Source organism: Mobula birostris, chromosome 9, assembly GCF_030028105.1.
Source record: "Mobula birostris isolate sMobBir1 chromosome 9, sMobBir1.hap1, whole genome shotgun sequence".
NCBI lineage: Eukaryota > Metazoa > Chordata > Chondrichthyes > Myliobatiformes > Myliobatidae > Mobula > Mobula birostris.
In genome coordinates this window covers 20,914,434-20,933,562 of record NC_092378.1, presented here as the reverse complement: position 1 = coordinate 20,933,562, position 19,129 = coordinate 20,914,434, and the positions used below count along the sequence as shown (strand labels likewise).

Sequence of the window (19,129 nt, the reverse complement as noted above, 5' to 3'; positions counted from 1 at the left end):
CCAGGGCTGCAAATATGCCCCATCACCTCCCCGTCCTTCCTGACATCTTTTCTGCTCACTATCTTAGATTTATTTCTGTTTTGCCCCTCCTCTGCTCTATCATTCCGGTTCCCATCCCCCTGTCCCCCTGCCAAATTAGTTTAAACCCTCCTTAACAGCTCTATTAAACCTTCCTGCCAGGATATTGGTCCCCTTCGGGTTCAGGTGTAACTTGTCCTTTTTGAACAGGTCATACATCCCTCAGAAGAGATCCCAATGATCCAAGAATCTGAAGCCTTGCCCCCTGCACCAGTCTCTCAGCCACGCATTCATCTGCCTGATCCTACTATCCTTGCCCTTGCTAGCACGTGGGACAGGTAGCAATCCCGAGATTACTACCCTGGAGGATGAGAAACAAGAGAGGCTGGAAACTTAACATGACAAGGTGACAAGGGAACTGAAAGCTAGCAGCAACTGGTTGAGGCTGCCGGGTTCAATGGGTGAACAAGGACTGTGGATGAGAGCCGGGTTTAAATAGGCTGCAGGTGATGAGTTGGAAATGACTGGCAGGTGACTCCTGTTAGCTGGGTGGAGACTGTACGGGTCAGAACGGACCCTCCTCCTGTGGCCGGCAGCCAAGGACAGTTTGGAACACCTCAATGAGCAATGTATCTAAGATAAAACTGGATGGCATCCAAGACCACTCATCTGGACCATACCCTTACCAGTCAACCAGGTATTGAACACTCCATCAATGAGGACATGAGTCCATCAACCACGAAACCATGTACACTGGATCACTTTTCACCATCCTAGGTTCCAGAGGTGCAGGCTCAGGTGGGTCGAGTGGTTCATGGACAATAGGCTTGATGCAGGACACCTGGAAGGTAGAAGTGATCATGAGGGACGATGGCTGCTAGGGATGGTAACCAACTGGATTGATGTGATGGGTGATCTTTAAGGAACCAATGAACCAAGGCAAGGGCTTGCTGAAATTGGTGCACAGGGACAGATCTCAGGTGGACAGTCAGACATGGTCCCCAGGCCAGAAAAATCTTGCTGGGCACTGCCAGAGGTTGGCCTGGCAGCAGTAGAGATTGGCAGCTGGATTACCCTCTTCCAAGCATTCCAGCAGATGGGACCTCCACTGTTGGCTTTCCCACAGGGATCAATGCCTTGAAGCACTTTAAAGGTTGTCATACCGGCGGTGGCGGAGGTGTGTAGATTGTGGGACAGTACGGCCCAGAGCAGATACTTTTTTCCATCTGCAAGAGTTAGAGGTGGCAAAGCATCACAGAAACTTCTCAACTTGCTGATGGGTCTTTCTGACTGACCACATGTTTGCGGATGTGAGCCAGAGGACAAACTCATTGAGATGCAGAGGAAGGAGCAGAAGGCTCACAAGAAGTGGGAGACAAATTGTGGGGCCCGGTCTGACACAATGTCCTGAGGGAAACCATGGAGGTGAACTACATGTTGAAGAACCAGGTCCACCTTCTCAATAGATGAGGGAATGTGGAGAAGGCAATGAAATGGGCTGCCATGAGAAGTGGTCTACCGCTGTCATGATAATGGTAGCACCGCCAGAAGGTGGCAAACCAGGGATGACATCCATGGTGATGTGGAACCATGGGCATCAAGGGACCAGTAAGGCTTGCAAGAGCTCAGAGGGTCATTGGTTGGAGGAATTGAACTGGGCACATTGAGCACAGGTAAGTGATGAACTGACGTACATCTGTAATCATGGTGGACCACCAGAACTGGCATAACAAAAAATCTAGGGTCTGTTGTGCACCTGGATGTCTGGAGAGAGGTGAAGTCTGGGCCCACTGGAGAGCCTCGGAGCACATGGCCACTGGCACACACATGCAGTTGTCAGGTGTGTTGGCCAGAGCAGGCTCATATTGTAGGGCCTGGCAAATCTGGTTCTCAAGATCCCAGATGATCACTGTGAGGAATTGCAAGAATGGAATGATGGGCTGAGGTTCGATCCCCATTTCAGCTGGGTCGAACTGTCATGACAGGGCATCTGCCTTATTATTCTTGGAGCCAGGTCGGTAGGAGATGGTGAAATTGAATTGCTTGAAGAAGAGGCCCCAGTGAGCCTGACATGGGTTGAGTTGGCAGGTCTGCTGAATGACTGCTTGTCAGTCCAGATCAGGAACGGCTTGGTGTTCTCCATTAGCCATTGCCTCCTTTCCTCCAAGGCCTACTTAATGGCTAGTAGATCCCTATCTCCTTCTCTATAACAGTGCTCTTTAGAGTCCAACTGCACAAGAAGAAGGCATAAGGGTATGTCTCCTCGTCTGATACTCAATGGGAGAGGATGGCCCCGGTGCCCATGTCATTTGGATGCATCCATCCCTGGGGATGGAGGGGTTCGGATGGCAGAGGATGACAACAGTGGTGAAGCATCTCTTGAGCTTCTTGGTTCGTTTCAGCAAACCAGGTTATCCATGAGGTAGGAGGATTGCTGAGGGAAGTCGGAGGAGTGGTGATTTGGCTGTAGTTTTGGATGAAATGGCGGAGGGTGTTGGACGGTTCCAAACAGTGTTGTGGCTGTTTGAGGGAGCACGGCCGAGCCCACTCAATGACAGTACACATTCTCTCTGGGTCCATGGTTATGCCTTGGGGTGAAAGGATGTAACCCAGGAAGGAACTAATTGGGGTATGGAACAGGCATTTCTCTAACTTGCAGTACAGTTGGTTTTCAAGGAGACTCTGCACTGATAGACTGAATGGACATGGTCCTGGGAGATCCTGGAGATGATGAGGAATTTGTTAGGGTAGATAAACACATACTTGTGTAGCATGTCTTGGTGGATCTCATAAATGAAGGTTAGGAAAACAGCTGGACTGTTGGAAAGTCTAAAAGGCATCACCGAGTATTAATGGTGGCTAGTGGGTGTTATAAACGCCATCTTCTACTCATCCCCCTGGCAGATGCGCACCAAATTGTAAGCGCTCTATCGATACAGTTTAGTGAACATTTGGGCCCTGTAGATTCTTTTGAATGTGCTATCCATCAAGAGGAGACGGTACTGGTTCTTAATGCTGATTTTTTTGAGTCCACAGTAGTCAATGCAGGGTTAGGGACCTCCACTTTTTTTGGGAAGGAAGATCCTGCACCAGCTGAGGACAGGGATAGTCAAATGAAACCTTGCTGTAGTGCTCTGTTTATGTAGTTATTCCATTGTGGTGGTATTGGGGTGTATGGGATGTCAGGGAGGGGTAGCACCTCTGGTGGGGGAACATGTTGTGTCCTTTTCAAGGCGGTTTGTCCACCTTTGGTCCCCACCTGGCACTCAGCTCTCACCTGTGGCTCCCCGTAGCTGTTTGCATGCGACAGCGGCCACACCCCGGGCAATGGCTTCGACAAGCCGGCTAAACCAGGTGAGGGTAGCCGATGGGTCTCAAACCCTCGGTGAGATAGAAAGTTGTCTATCCCAGCACGTGAAGACAGACTCTGGCGGATTGAGCGGACGAGACCAATGGGAGGTCCAATGGTCAAGAAGGCAGTCTCTACAAGGCAACACTCCCTCAAAACATTATAATAATTGAGAGAGAAAAAATCAATTATTATGTATATAATATATATATTAAATAGTCAAATTAGTCATAGTCATACTTTATTGATCCCGGGGGAAATTGGTTGTTCCCGGAGGAAATTAAATAAGTAGTGTAACAAAAAAAAAGTAGTGAGGGAGTGTTCATGGGTTCAATGTCCTTTCAGAAATCAGATGTCAGAGGGGAAGAAGCTGTTCCTGAATCATTGAGTGTGTGCCTTTGGGCTCCTGTACCTCCTTCCTGATGGTAGCAATGAGAAAAGGGTATGCCCTGGGTGATGGGGGCCCTCAATGATGGACGTCGCCTCCTTGAAGATGTCCTGGATACTACGAAGGCTATTGCTCATGATGGAGCTGACTAATCCTACAACTCTCCGCAGTTTACCGTGATCCTGTGCAGTAACTTCCCACCCCTGCATCCCCCCCCCCCCGCCCATACTGGACAATCATACAGCCAGTTACAATACTCTCCACAGTACATCTGTAGAAGTTCGCAAGTGTCTTCATTCAAATTTGTATTCCTTTCAATCACCTGTACAGAATTTTTAGCATTTATTCTATATTACTGCAGTACTTAAGATTTATGTTAAGTAAATTTAAGTATTTTGTTAGCATGGAGTAAAATCTGTACATTATGATCGTGTAATATTCTTTCACACCTGACAACTGTTGATGGCTTAAAATGACTTATGTTCTGTACCATGCACAGCAATGTGATTTGTAATTTAGTTATATTACTGTGCCAAAGAACATGTTACAATGAACTTTTGACCTGAAACATTAATCCAGTTTCCCTTTTCACAGCAGCTGCCTGATCTGCTGACTGTTTCCAAAACTTTCTGTTATTCAGAATTTTCAGTTTCTACTGTTTCTCGATTTTCATTATCTTTTCTGTCTTGAGGTATATCTGGAAGTTTGGGAAACCTTATGGATGATAAGGGAATGATTTCTGTGCCAGACTGATATTGTCGAGCTGTCTCTTATTCTACATGATATCTGGCTGAAGAACAGAAGCCAGAGTAATGAAGATGTGGAACAGCAATGTCAGAATAAAGATGAAGATAAATAGGCCATTGTAGTAAATGAAGAAAAAGGCTTTAAGTATAATGTCATTTCTTCATATTTTGTATAGCCAATCAGTCATTATTCTAAGTTATAGACTGTCAAATTTAGCATACTTTTCACTTTTCATATTGAAAGAATTCTGAATGACAGCATATGTATTCAGAAGGCATGTTTTCAGGAGATATTCTGTGCTGCCTCTGTGGAGTTTGCTCATTCTCCCTGTGACTGAATAAGTTTCTCTGTACTGCCATGGTTTCATCTGCATCCCAGAAACATGCTGCTTGGTTGGTAAATTGGCCTCTGTAGTTTAGAAAATGTGAGTGGTAGGAAAATCACAGGATGTGGGGGAATAATGTGCATGAAAAACAGAAAGAGAGTGAGAAGAGATTATAAGGAAGTAAATAAGGGATTACTTTAAAACATCCTTAAGCATGCCATTGTTAATACAAATTATACAGTTCACTGTGTGTTTCAGTGTACATGTGATAAATAAATCAGAATCTGAGATGGACAAATAAATTCTGTCCATCTATTTTGTATGCAGTATGAGAAACACTCTGCTTGGTTGGAGGACATTTTCTGAATCTAAACTTTAGATCAATTATTATGAAGTAAATTTTGTAAAAGACTATGAATACAAGTCGAGCACTCCATATCCGAAATGCTGCTGCCAGAAGTGTTTCAGAATTCAGATTTTTTTCAGATTTGGAATACTTGGATCTATATAAATGAGATGGGCCCCAAGTCTAAACATGAAAACCATTTTCATTACAGGTACAGCTTACATACAGCTGGCATGACGCTCACAGAGTGAACAGTCCACAGTAGAAGCACAGTCTGGCTTCCTCCACTGATTGTCAGAGTTGGATGACCACCCCCATCCTCGTCTTTACCGAGTTCCAGCACTGCGATTAGCTTCATATCCACCATCATTTTCAACAGCTGCTCATTTCATAGCAACTACAGCAAGAGGGGGTTAGCTTTATACAATATTTTTAATTATTTTATGCATGAATCAGTGTGTACACTGAACCATCAGAAAGGTAAGGAAACAGTACCTCGGCTGTCCAGGTGGACAGTCAGTGGCTGTTTGGAATCACCTTCGTTCCTGACACTTGTTCATTGCACTTATGCACTAAATCAATTGTTCAGTGTGTTAGCGACGGTCTTGGCAAACTCATCAATGAATTTCTCTGCTGCTTTGTAATCAGCAGACACCACAAACCCACAAATCTTCAAAGATTTAATGCAGTGCCTTTTCTTAAATTTCTGCAACCAGCCTTGTGGATATTCACAATTACCTTCACTTTTCAGTTTGTTGTGATAGATCTTTACTTGTTTCATGATCAACATACCGTTAGATGGCATGTGTTCACTTCAGCACTCATGAATCCATTCTTCCAATATATAATGTGATGAAGATCTTCAATTACCATTTCATGCAGTGACTTTCTATTTTTCATTAACTTGTTCATTACATATGCGAGCTCACTTCTCAGAATAGAGACCTGCGGACCATCTGGGAACCTAAACAGCGTCTAGTGGAATTTTCCAGTTGTGACATAATGTCAGCGCTCAAAAAAATATTTGAATTTCAGAGACTTTCAGATTTTGAATAAGGAGTGCTCAATCTGTACTTCAATTTAAAATTGATTGCTTACATGACAGTCTTCGAACTGAAGAAAGCTTAAAGTGTGTTAAAGTAGTTCATCCAAACTAAAAACATTTATTTTAAAGGAAATTATTGAAAATGTATTTTGTTTGGTTGAAGGTTCTCAGCATTGTTTGTTAATGGAAAGGATTCTGTTGTTGAATTGTTAGTTTGTAAAATAAAATGTTGCTTGAAGATACAATATGTGCTAATTAACATCGAATGCAATGTAATGTGAATTGTTTTATAATTTGTAAATATGACTAACCTAAAAATAAAATTCATCACTTTTAGCATGCACTGTTCTCCTTCATTCCCCCTTGAATCAGTGTCAGGAGAGACTAACTTTTATTGCAGTTCAAAATACAGTGGATTCCAGTTCATATCAGGACCAATACATTTGGCCCAATTAAGCAGCTGCCTCAATTAACCAAAGTTTCATGGAAAAAGTTAAAAACGTATTTAAAAAAAACAAACAGAGTAACTTAACAAATTATGTACTTATATGAAACACAGAGCAAATTAGAACACTACTAAAACTGCCACAGTAGTATAAAACTGTGTTAGTTCCTAATACTTATTGACAGCGGAATTCATCTGCATCGCATTCCTTTGACGGTAAGTGAACAAATCAGCGCAGACACATAGTGTAGATGATGGACTGCCTTCATACAATGCTTTCAATGATTGCATCCTCCAAATATTAATTTTATTTGTAACATTCACAATGATTGTTGATAACTTCAAGTTTTTCGTAGGTCCTAACTTGTTGAAGTAGTGAAATCATTTTTACTCCTGGCTATTTCTGCTATCTCCAAGCCTCAATGATTGAAACTGCAGTGAGCAAAGCAGTTCTGAATTGTCTTACTGCTTACCTCTAGCCAACTTATCAGTGACAAAAATCACAGCTTTTTGAAGGCCAACACACACAACTGACGCTATTTAAAAATTGTTCACTTGAAGCGTCTAACAGCTACACAAGTGCACGTGCCTGACACTAGTTAGAAAATCTGCGTTAACAGTTTCGTACTTCAATTAAGTCGCATAGTGTCACAAATAAATGAAGGTAATCCTGACTATTTTCTCGATTAATTTTTGATCATTAAGAGTTGTCCCAAATAAGTGGATGCCCCAATTAACTGATGGCCCAATTAACCAGAAGCGACTGTATTTTAGAGTCACTTTGCATGCATTTGCACTACAACTGAAGCATCGATGCAAAGTTATTCTTGACTCAGACCAACTCCAATCAGATCAGCCCGTGGCTCTTAAACACACAGGTAAATCATTGCACAATGTCTTTTACATCAAAAGCAAACTTAGTGCAAATGCACCCTGATATTCTTCCAGTAGCATGTTAAAAATTAATATTAGTTAATTAAAAAGATTTAGTTTATCAATGAAAGAAGGGTTATTACCATATAATAAGAAAAGTTTCCAATGTTCCCTTGTTCAGATAATCCCCAGAAGTTGAGGATATTTGCCATTTTTACCACTCACAGTGACTACTTTTAGATCAGATTCAACCTTAGTTTTAAGTAAATGAACTATACTTGAGACTTATTGAGAAAAGTGGATCACAGACACTCTCCATGATAAATATCTGACATCTCAGAAAAACAATTTTGAAGACATTGTTACAGAGATCAATGTTCTCTCAACCATACACATACAGAAAACTACAAACAAAATCAATACAGCTGGAGTGATGTACATGAAGCTAACAATGTTTTTATATGTTAAGTTGCATGCTGTGCTTATTCTTGGGTACACAATTCTCATAACATTAAAATCAGAGTCCCACAGTGGGGTTAGAACATGATCTAACATTTCTGCTGACTACGTTTCCCACAGCTCCAGTCCTCAACAGAATAGAGCCAGTTGCAGCCAGATTCTGCAGGGAGGTGTCTCGAGCGCACGGGTTGTCCACCAGGAGGAGCAATGATGTTCATCCTATTACTGTAACAATTTAAATTTACTACAATGTAATCACTATCCCACAGAAACACCCAAGAATGTTTCGCACTTCTGACTGCTAGCCTCCGAAGTTATCTACCAAATGTTGATCTTTCTTGACAGTCCATCCCAATTGTCTAGTTCCCAATTGGCAGTTGAATGCGTGGCTGAGGAGTTGGTGCAGGGAGCAGGGTTTTAGATTTTTAGATCATTGGGATCTCTTCTGGGGAAGGTAGGACCTGTACAGATTGGACGGGTTGCACCTGAACTTGAGGGGGAGCAATATCCTTGCAGGTAGGTTTGCTAGCATGGTTCGGTAGGGTTTAAATTAATTTGGAAGGGGGATGGGACCCGGAACAATAGAGCAGTGAAAGAAATGCATGGAGTAAAGCCAGATCTAACATTTAGAGGAGATTTGAGGAAAGAGAAGCAGAATAAAGGGTGTAAAGGTAGTAAGGTAGAAGGGCTAAAGTGTGTGTACTTCAATGCAAGAAGCATCAGGAACAAAGGTGATGAACTGAGAGCTTGGATACATACATGGAATTATGATATAGTGGCCATTACAGGGACTTGGCTGGCACCAGGGCAGGAATGAATTCTCAATATTCCTGGATTTCAGTGCTTTAAAAGGGATAGAGAGGGGGGAAAAGGGGAGGAGGGGTGGCATTACTGGTCAGGGATACTATTACAGCTATGGAAAGGGTGGGTAATGTAGCAGGATCTTCTTTTGAGTCAGTATGGGTGGAAGTCAGGAACAGGAAGGGAGCAGTTACTCTATTGGGAGTATTCTATAGGGCCCTTGGTAGCAGCAGAGATACCGAGGAGCAGATTGGGAGGCAGATTTTGGAAAGGTGCAAAAATAACAGAGTTGTTATCATGGTTGACTTTAATTTCCCTAATATTGATTGGCACCTGATTAGTTCCAAGGGTTTGAACAGGGCAGAGTTTGTTAAGTGTGTCCAGGACGGATTCCTGTCATAGTATGTGGACAGGCTGACAAGGGGGAATGCCATACCAGATCTAGTACTAGGTAATGAACTGGGTCAGGTCACAGATCTCTCAGTGGGTGAGCATCTGGGGAACAGTGACCACCGCTCCCTGGCCTTTAGCATTAACATGGAAAAGGACAGAATCAGAGAGGACAGGAAAATTTTTAATTGGGGAAGGGCAAATTATGAGGCTATAAGGTTAGAACTTGTGGGTATGAATTGGGATTATGTTTTTGCAGGGAAATGTACTATGGACATGTGGTCGATGTTTAGGGATCACTTGCAGGATGTTAGGGATAAATTTGTCCCAGTGAGGAAGATAAAGAATGGTAGGTTGCAGGAACCCTGGGTGACAAGTGAGGTGGAAAATCTAGTCAGGTGGAAGAACGCAGCAAACATTAGGTTTAGGAAGCAAGGATCAGATGGGTCTATTGAGGAATATAGGGTAGCAAGAAAGGAGCTAAAGAAGGGGCTGAGAAGAGCAAGAAGGGGGCATGAGAAGGCCTTGGCGAGTAGGGTAAAGGAAAACCCCAAGGCATTCTTCAATTATGTGAAGAACAAAAGGATGTCAGGAGTGAAGGTAGGACCAATTAGAGATCAATGTGGGAAGATGTGCCTGTAGGCGGTGGAAGTGAGCGAGGTCCTCAATGAATACTTCTCTTCAGTATTCACCAATGAGAGGGAACTTGATGATGGTGAGGACAATATAAGTGAGGTTGATGTTCTGGAGCATGTTGATATTAAGGGAGAGGAGGTGTTGGAGTTGTTAAAATACATTAGGACGGATAAGTCCCCGGGGCCTGACGGAATATTCCTCAGGCTGCTCCACAAGGTGAGGGTAGAGATTGCTGAGCCTCTGGCTAGGATCTTTATGTCCTCGTTGTCCTCAGGAATGGTACCGGAGGACTGGAGGGAGGCGAATGTTGTCCCCTTGTTCAAAACAGGTAGTAGGGATAGTCCGGGTAATTATAGACCAGTGAGCCTTATGTCTGTGATGGGAAAGCTGTTGGAAAAGAGTCTTAGAGATAGGATCTATGGGCATTTAGAGAATCATGGTCTGATCAGGGACAGTCGACATGGCTTTGTGAAGGGCAGATTGTGTCTAACAAGCCTGATAGATTTCTTTGAGGAGGTGACCAGGCACATAGATGTGGGTAGTGCAGTGGATGTGGTCTATATGGATTTTAGTAAGGCATTTGACAAGGTTCCACATGGTAGGCTTATTCAGAAAGTCAGAAGGCATGGGATCCAGGGAAGTTTGGCCAGGTGGATTCAAAAGAATTGGCTTGCCTGCAGAAGGCAGAGGGTCATGGTGGAGGGAGTACATTTGGACTGGAGGATTGTGACTAGTGGTGTCCCACAAGGATCTGTTCTGGGACCTCTACTTTTTGTGATTTTTATTAACAACCTGGATGTGGGGGTAGAAGGGTGTGTTGGCAAGTTTGCAGACGACACAAAGGTTGGTGGTGTTGTAGATAGTGTAGAGGATTGTCGAAGATTGCAGAGAGACATTGATAGGATGCAGAAGTGGGCTGACAAGTGGCAGATGGAGTTCAACCCGGAGAAGTGTGAGGTGGTACACTTTGGAAGGACAAACTCCAAGGCAGAGTACAAAGTAAATGGCAGGATACTTGGTAGTGTGGAGAAGCAGAGGGATCTGGGGGTACATGTGCACAGATCCCTGAAAGTTGCCTCACAGGTAGATAGGGTAGTTAAGAAAGCTTATGGGGTGTTAGCTTTCATAAGTCGAGGGATAGAGTTTAAGAGTTGCGAGGTAATGATGCAGCTCTATAAAACTCTGGTTTGGCCACACTTGGAGTACTGTGTCCAGTTCTGGTTGCCTCACTATAGGAAGGATGTGGAAGCATTGGAAAGTGTACAGAGGAGATTTACCAGGGTGCAGCCTGGTTTAGAGAGTATGGATTATGATCAGAGATTAAGGGATCTAGGGCTTTATTCTTTGGAGAGAAGGAGAATGAGAGGAGACATGATTGAGGTATACAAGATATTAAGAGGAATAGATAGAGTGGATAGCCAGCGCCTCTTCCCCAGGGCACCACTGCTCAATACAAGAGGACATGGCTTTAAGGTAAGGGGTGGGAAGTACAAGGGGGATATTAGAGGAAGGATTTTTACTCAGAGAGTGGTTTATGCGTGGAATACACTGCCTGAGTCAGTGGTGGAGGCAGATACACTAGTGAAATTTAAGAGACTACTAGACAGGTATATGGAGGAATTTAAGGTGGGGGGGTTATATGGGAGGCAGGGTTTGAGGGTTGGCTCAACATTGTGGGCCGAAGGGCCTGTACTGTGCTGTACTATTCTATATGTTCTATATATGTTCTATATGTGCCAATAATCCCGCCCCCAAATCATACCCACTCTCTTTCCTGACCCTCCTCTTCATTGTTTGCCATGGTGTAATCTCTCTTTCCCCACCCCCACCCACCACACACACATGGTAAGGGCTAACCCGTGCCATATACCAACCCCATGCTCCACAACACACATACTCTCACACACGTCTTTACCAACAACCTCTGGCCATTGCCTTTTAGTATTAGCTTTTCTGCCTGGCAGCATGACTGCCAAAACTTCCTTGTTATGGTGATCCTAAAGCTGCGTGTCTTTCTTTCGTTATAACATAGAATATAGAACAGTATAGTACAGTATAGGTCCTTCAGCCTACAATGTTGTGCTGACTTTTAACACACTCAAAGATCAATCTAATCCTTCCCACCGACTTTTAATCATCCATGTGCCTATCTAAGAGTTTCCTATATGCACTTACTGTACAGTATCTGCCTCTACCACCACTCCTGGTAAGGCATTCCACACACCCACCACTCTCTGAGTAAAATACTTACCTCTGACACCCCCTCATGCTTTCCTCCAATCACCTTAATATTACTGCTAGAGTCTATCCAGCTGAGTTCCAGGTTGACCGCAACACCCAGAATGCAGGTGGCTGTGAACTCAGTAATAGAAATCCCACTGAGTGTTAAAGCGCTCAGATCCTGATTCGCTGGAGAAGTTGCCTGAAATTCTGTGAAGCAAAATGTTATTTGACAATTATTTGGTCAAGCCTGGATATTAGGCAGGTCTTGATGGATATCATCGTGGGTTGATTTCTTACGTGAGAAAGTATGACCATGAACACTGAAACAGTAAAAGCACTTACTAACGATACAGGGAAAAGCTGACCCAGCCTACTAACTTAACCAGCAGTTACTGAAAATGAGGATGATGAATCTCCAATCTACTGTCAACTTTCTAACGTTAGGTAGTGTAACTCCAACCAGTGGAGAATAATGTGCCTGAGTTTCTGTTGACTTTAATTATAACAGGAATACCAAGGAAATAAACGTTTTTTTCTTTGCATGTTCACACGTTCTGAAATAAAGCAGTTTAATCATTCTTGTCAAGTCTCACCAATTGTTTAAAATGCAGAAATTAAAGAAATTATATATATGCAAAATGCAAATATCAATTAAAGTCTACAAAAGAATACCCCTGAAATACGCCTGAGCTATCTAACAGGTAGGTGTAATGCATTGTGAAACAGCTCTCACAAAACTGGATTGCTCAGGAGAAGTACCTGCTCAGGAATCAAAAGACCCTACTGAACTCAAGATGGCAGATCTAGAGTCTTAGAGTCACAGAACACCACAGCACAACAGCAGGCCCTTCGGACCATTTAGTCTGTGCGAACCATTAAACTGCATAGTCTCATCGACCTGCACCCCAACCATAGCCCTCCATACTCCCCTCATCCATGTACCTATCCAAATTCCTCTTAAATGTTGAAATTAGCCCCACATCCGCCACTTACGCTGGCAGCTTGGTCTACACTCTCAGCACCCTTTGAGTGAAGAAGCCCCCCCTGAAGTTGCATTTAAACATTTCACCTTTCATCCTTAACCCATGACCTTTAGTTGTAGTCTCACCCAAACACAGGAAAAAGCCTGCTTGCATTTACCCTATCTATCCCTCTCATCATTTTGTAAACCTCTATCAAATCTTCCCTCAATCTTCTATATTCTAGGGAATAAAGTCACTACTTATTCAACATTTCCCTATAATTTAGGTCCTCAAATCCTGGCAACATCATTGTAAATTTTCTCTGCACTCTTTCAATCTTATTGACATCTTTCCTGTAGGTAGGTGACCAAAACTAGAGGCAGTACTCCAAGTTAGGCCTCACTAATGTTTTACACAACTTCAACATAACATCCCATCTCCTGTACTCAATACATTCATTGCATTCAGATATAATCGTATGGTCTGACACCAGTAGAGAAGTGGTTATTGGTGAACTCACAGTCTCCTGGAAAGACAACATCGATGAAGCCCATGAGCGCAAGTTAACCAAGTATGCAGAATTAAGATCAGAGTGCAGAGACAGAGGGTGGAAGGTCTCATGCTATCCATTCGAAGTAAGCTGCTGTGGGTTTATTGCGTTCACTCTCCAGAAGTGGCTGCGTGACCTTGGCTTCACCAGGAGAGAGATCAAGTCAACCAGCAGGGCTGTAGCTGAGGCAGCAGAGAAAGGATCAGCATGGGTGTGGACCAAGTATGTCCAGCGGGGCAGATAGTCAGGCAGTGTATACATATCTTGCAAACCCTTCAGTAGTGGCATAGACACCTGAAGAGCAGACTATCTGTTGGTTGGAAGTGACTGATAGAGGCAGATGCCAAGTTTTTAAGCTCACCAGTGGGAGGTGGTGCTTTAGCACTGCTGGCCCACCACCCCAAGGGAGTCTTGATCATAAGCGGGCCGAAACTCAGGTGGCAGATCAACTGATGATCCCACTGGTGATAGCACAGGACAGTTAACATCTTAGTCCACGTGTATTTTGTAACTCTATGAAGGCCAATGTGTCAAAAGCTTTCTTTATGATTTTATCTACCTTTGATGCCACTTTCAAAGAATGATGAATCTATATTCCCAAATCCCTCCATTCTACCACACTCCTTAGTGCCCGACTGCTCAACGTGCAAGACCTACTCCGGATGGTCCTCCCAAAGTGCAATACCTCACATTTGTCTGCATTAAATTCCATCTGCCATATTTAAGATCAGTCTTCCAGCTGGTCCAGATGCTGCTGCAAGCTTTAATAGACTTCCTTGCTGTTCACTACAACCCCCATCTTGGTGGTTTCTGCAAATTTGCTGATCCAGTCAACCACATTATCAACCAGATAATTGAAAAAGAAGTCAAAGAACAATGGACTCAGCACCAATCCCTGCAGCACACCACTAGTCATAGGCCTCCAGTTAGAGAGGCAACCACCTATTACCACTTTCTGGCTTCTCCCACAAAGGCAATGTGGAATCTAATGTACTACCTCATCCTAAATGCCAAGTGACTGAACCTCCTTGACCAATTTCCCACACGGGACTTTGTCAGAAGTCTTGCTACAGTCCATGCAGACAACATCCGCTATCTTGCCCTCATCAACTTTCCTGGTAAATTCCCTGAAAAGCTCAATAAGACTAGTTAGACACAACTTACCATGGACAAAGTCATGTTGACTATCCTTAATCAGTCCCTGTCTATCTAAATACTAATATATCCAGTCCCTTAGAATACCTTCCAAAAACTTTCCCACTACTGATGTCAGACTCAACTGCCTATAATTTCCTGGCTCATTCTCAGAGCCTTTCTTAAACGACGGAGCCACATTAGCCATCTTCCTATCCTCCAGCCACTTCACCTGTTTTAAATATCCCTGCAAGGGCCCATGCAATTTCTGCACTTGCCTCCCACAGGATCTGAGGGAACACAAGCCCTGGGAATTTATCCACCCTAATTTGTCTCAAGACAGCAAACACCTCCTCCTCTGTAATCTGTATAGGGTCCATGACCTCATTCCTGCATTGCATCACATCTACAGACTCTGTGTCTGTCTCCTAAATAAATACAGGTGTAAAAAATCCACTTAAGGTCTCCCCCATCTTTTCGGCTCCAAGCATAAATTATTACTTTGATCTTTCAGATGACCGATTTTGTCCCTTGCTATCCTTTTTCCCTTAATATATCTGCAGAAGTCCATAAAATTTTCCTTCACCATGTCTGCAAGGGCTAGCTCATGCCTTTTTTTAAGCCTTCTGATTTCTTTCTTAAGAGTTCTCTTGCATTTCTTATACTCCTGAAGTACCTCACGTGCCTGCCTATACCTGCTATGTACCTCCTTTTTCTTAACCAGAGCTTCAATATCTCTCAAATCAAGGTTCCATTATCCTTGCCGTTTATTCTGACAAGAATATAAAAACTCAAAATTTCACTTTTGAATGTCTCCCACTTATAAGTACCCTTTTGCCAAAGAACATTCTATCCTTTCTGATGCCATCAACATTGACCTTTCTCCAATTTAGAATCTCAACCCGACCAGACGTGTCTCTTTCCATAATTACCCTGTAACAATTGACATTATGATCACTACATGCAAAGTATGTAGTAAACTTCTGTCACCTACCCTGTCTCATTCCCTAATAGAAGATCAAGGTTCGCACTCCCTCTAGTTGGGTCTTCTATGTACCGGCTGAGGAAACTTTCCTGAACACATTTGACAAACACTTTCCCATTCAGCACTTTTACAGCATGGGAGTCCCAGTCAGTATGTGGAAAGTTAAATTACCTTTTATCATAACTTTATATTTCTTGCAACGGTCTGCAATCTCTCTACAAATTTGCTCCTTCCGTTGAAGTACATGCAGCTCAGAGTATTAGTCCCATCCTGCTCAATTTTTCGATTTCTGACCTTGTACGTCGGTTTAACAACATCTTTCGTCACAACCACTCCACTGGCATTCTGGCATTCTGGTTCGCACTCCCCTGCAACTCTAGTTTAAATCCCTCCACCTGTGCAGCACCTGCATACTCTACAGGGAGGACATACAGACTCCTTACAGATGATGTCTGAATTTAAATAGCATTGTGTTAACTGAAACACTACCATGGTGCCATTCTGTTCCCTAAGCAATGAATCACCTATCAGTACGGCTCAGCTCTCTCCCCTCACTTCCCTTCTACTGCGCCAGACAGTGCCAGAGACTTGACTGTTGTGGCTCTCCTCTGCTAGGTCAGCCCACAAAGTGGTATATCTGTTTTTGAGGGGAACTGCCACAGGGGTAGTCTGTACTGGCTGCCTATCCCTGCTCCCCCTCTTGACAGTCACCCATTTACCTATGTCCTGCACCTTGGGCGTAACTACCTCCCTTCATGTCCTATCGATCAACCCTTCAGCCTTCCCGTGTTCATCCTGTTCCAGTTCCAACTCCTTAACGTGATTTGTTAGAACCTGCAGCAGGATGCACCTTGCAGGAGTAGCCGTCAGAGACACTAGAGGTCTCTCTGCATTCCCACATCCCACAAGAGGAGGATTCCAGTATTCTGTCTGACATCCCCACAGCTCTAATTGTACAATAAGAAATAAAGAAAGAATAAATAATGGAAAAAGCAACCTATGGCCTAGCATTCCTCACCAAATCCTCGATGAACCAAAGCCCCAACTCCCCACTCACATAATGGCTGTTCCCACAATAGCCGTTCCACATAAACCTTACTTTTTATTGGTCTTTGCCAAGTGCCTAACTATGTGCAATCCAGTGTTTCCTTGGAACTGTGATGTGCAAATTATGCCAACTGCCCCCACTCGCTTCTTTTAATCTCTCTCTTTCTCTCTGCAATCTGGTATCTTCTCAGGACTGTGGTGTGCAAAATGTCAGTCTAAACCTGCAGCAAATTTACAATCCAAATGTACTGGCCAACAACATGATGATTGAAGACCCTGAACAGCAATCTTTTACAGTAAATCTTAAAACAAGTCTTCAAGTACACCAAGCATTACTGTTCTAGAAGTATTTCCAAAACACAGGATGCCCTTGTAAATTCACTATGAAGATGCATGTTTCAGATAGTCTGCATTGTACACACTTGAAAAGATGAGCATTTTATGCTTGATGTTGACTGACAGCTGATGTATTTGAAGCACTGAGAAGCAAGACCTGCCATAAAAATGAAAGTGCTGGGATCAGATGTCAAAGTAGGTCTTGTCTATTCTTTCAGTATAAAAGGATTTTCTTCACGGCATTTAAACACAAGGACAGGAATGTGAAGGTTTAAATAACAAGGTCAACAGATACTCCATACTTCACAATAAGTAAAAGCATCTGAAGTACACTTGCTTCTCAGTCTCTTCGAAAGCCAATACACATTCCTATATTTTAAGCAGAAGTACTGAGAGTGTAGTAAAGAGCCAAAGATCGATTGCAAATCTGAGCAAAAAGACATTTAGTATGGAACATTCAAAGGTACTATATTTTCATATAGGAGCCATCAGAAATTTGGGTGGCTTTAATGGGAGTACATGGAGCAAGGATGATCAGTCACTAGCCTGTCAGTGCAGAGATAAATAAACTGCACCAGAACTGGAATACTAGTAGTGACCATCCACACAGACAAATCATCATTTTCTGCTTACATTAAAAAGTGAATACAGTTGTTTTTTAGATCATGAATTAAAGCAAATCTTGTATCATGCACATAAAATGTTAAATATTCTGTCAACTTTTAAATTGCAATCTATCAAGTTAAAGTACTGGTACCGTAGTTATTCATAATACAGGAACAGAAAATTGTAAATAGGATTAAAGTTTGAAAGGCTCATCTATATAATTTCTCGTCAGACTTACTAATTAAGAATGTCTTTGTTCCTTGATTAAAATGACCAATTATATGATTTAACTAAATTTAAAGAGGAATTCAGTAATTGCTGGCAGACATGATTACGATATTAATTGCAAAATTAAATCAAGTGCGACCTGATACAATTTTACACTAACCAACAAAGTTGTAATACAATGACTGACTTCACAATGTGTCGGCTCATAGTGGTTACAGATATACATGGCAATCTGCATACTATGTCCTTGCTGTCATTTCTTCTGCCCAGCTAACAAGTTATAAGCTAAAATTGAGATGAAAGCTGATATAATCACATAATCAGAACAAGGAAGAACAACTTCTATTGCACGGTCATGGTCAATCTGGAGGATACACAAGTTATGTTTTTAATATAACTTGGGGCATCAATTTCCTCCTTCTTTATTTAGGAGAATTAAATATTTATGAGAGTACTTTCAGTCAGAGGTGGAATTTAAAAGTGTGAATGCATACTAAAAACAGCTATTAGCTTGGCAATACTATGTTATTCCAGTTACTTCTGCAGGGACATCGGCTCCAAAAATAAGACTAATAAATTAAATAGATGTGGAAAATATTTTCTGCATTATAGCAAAGATAGACTAACCCTAATACTGGGTCAAAGTGCAATCCAGAACTTTTCTCAATAACCACCAACACTGGCATATCCAACTTCTTCACTAACCCACCAGAGAACATATTCAAATATTCATTGCTAGATCAGAAATCAGCAAAAATAGCATGAATACCACAACAATCAAAACACAGGATTTTTATATCATCATAGCTTTTCATAACAAAATATGAAGGACTATCCTGACTGAAAGTAAGAGTTCACTTCACTGAAAATTCCTACCTTAAGTCACAAACAATAGCAATAGGGCCAGCACAAAGGTCCTTAGTTTTTCAATCCCTGAAAATCGTCACACTGTGATCATTTTTGTTACAATCATGGCTACCGAAGCAATTAAAAAACTGAAGGAAGATACATCCTCCAACCCTACTTGTTTACAGTTTGCACTATCAAGAATTGTGGAGCTTTTGCTTGTTAAAAGTGCTGAAATCATTAGTCTGATGCTTGTGCAATCAGCACAATTATGTCATTGTGCGGAATGTTATGACTAGGGACGGAAGTAACAGAAGCTAAATAAATTGTGAGCAAGAAACAATTGCTTAAGTTTTAAGATAGCCATGAATACAGATAAGAATGGACCTT

The 19,129-nt window shown here is 42.4% G+C and overlaps 1 protein-coding gene across 1 annotated transcript in view; it reads right to left on the bottom strand.

The window, feature by feature from the left end:
- tfec (transcription factor EC) overlaps positions 1-18,856 on the bottom strand; it is an 89,446-nt gene extending 70,590 nt beyond the window's left edge. Inside the window, exon 1 of the mRNA XM_072267604.1 lies at positions 18,770-18,856. The gene's annotated coding sequence lies outside the window, so the exon portion shown is untranslated. The remainder of the gene's footprint in view (positions 1-18,769) is intronic.
- Positions 18,857-19,129: the final 273 nt, after the last annotated feature.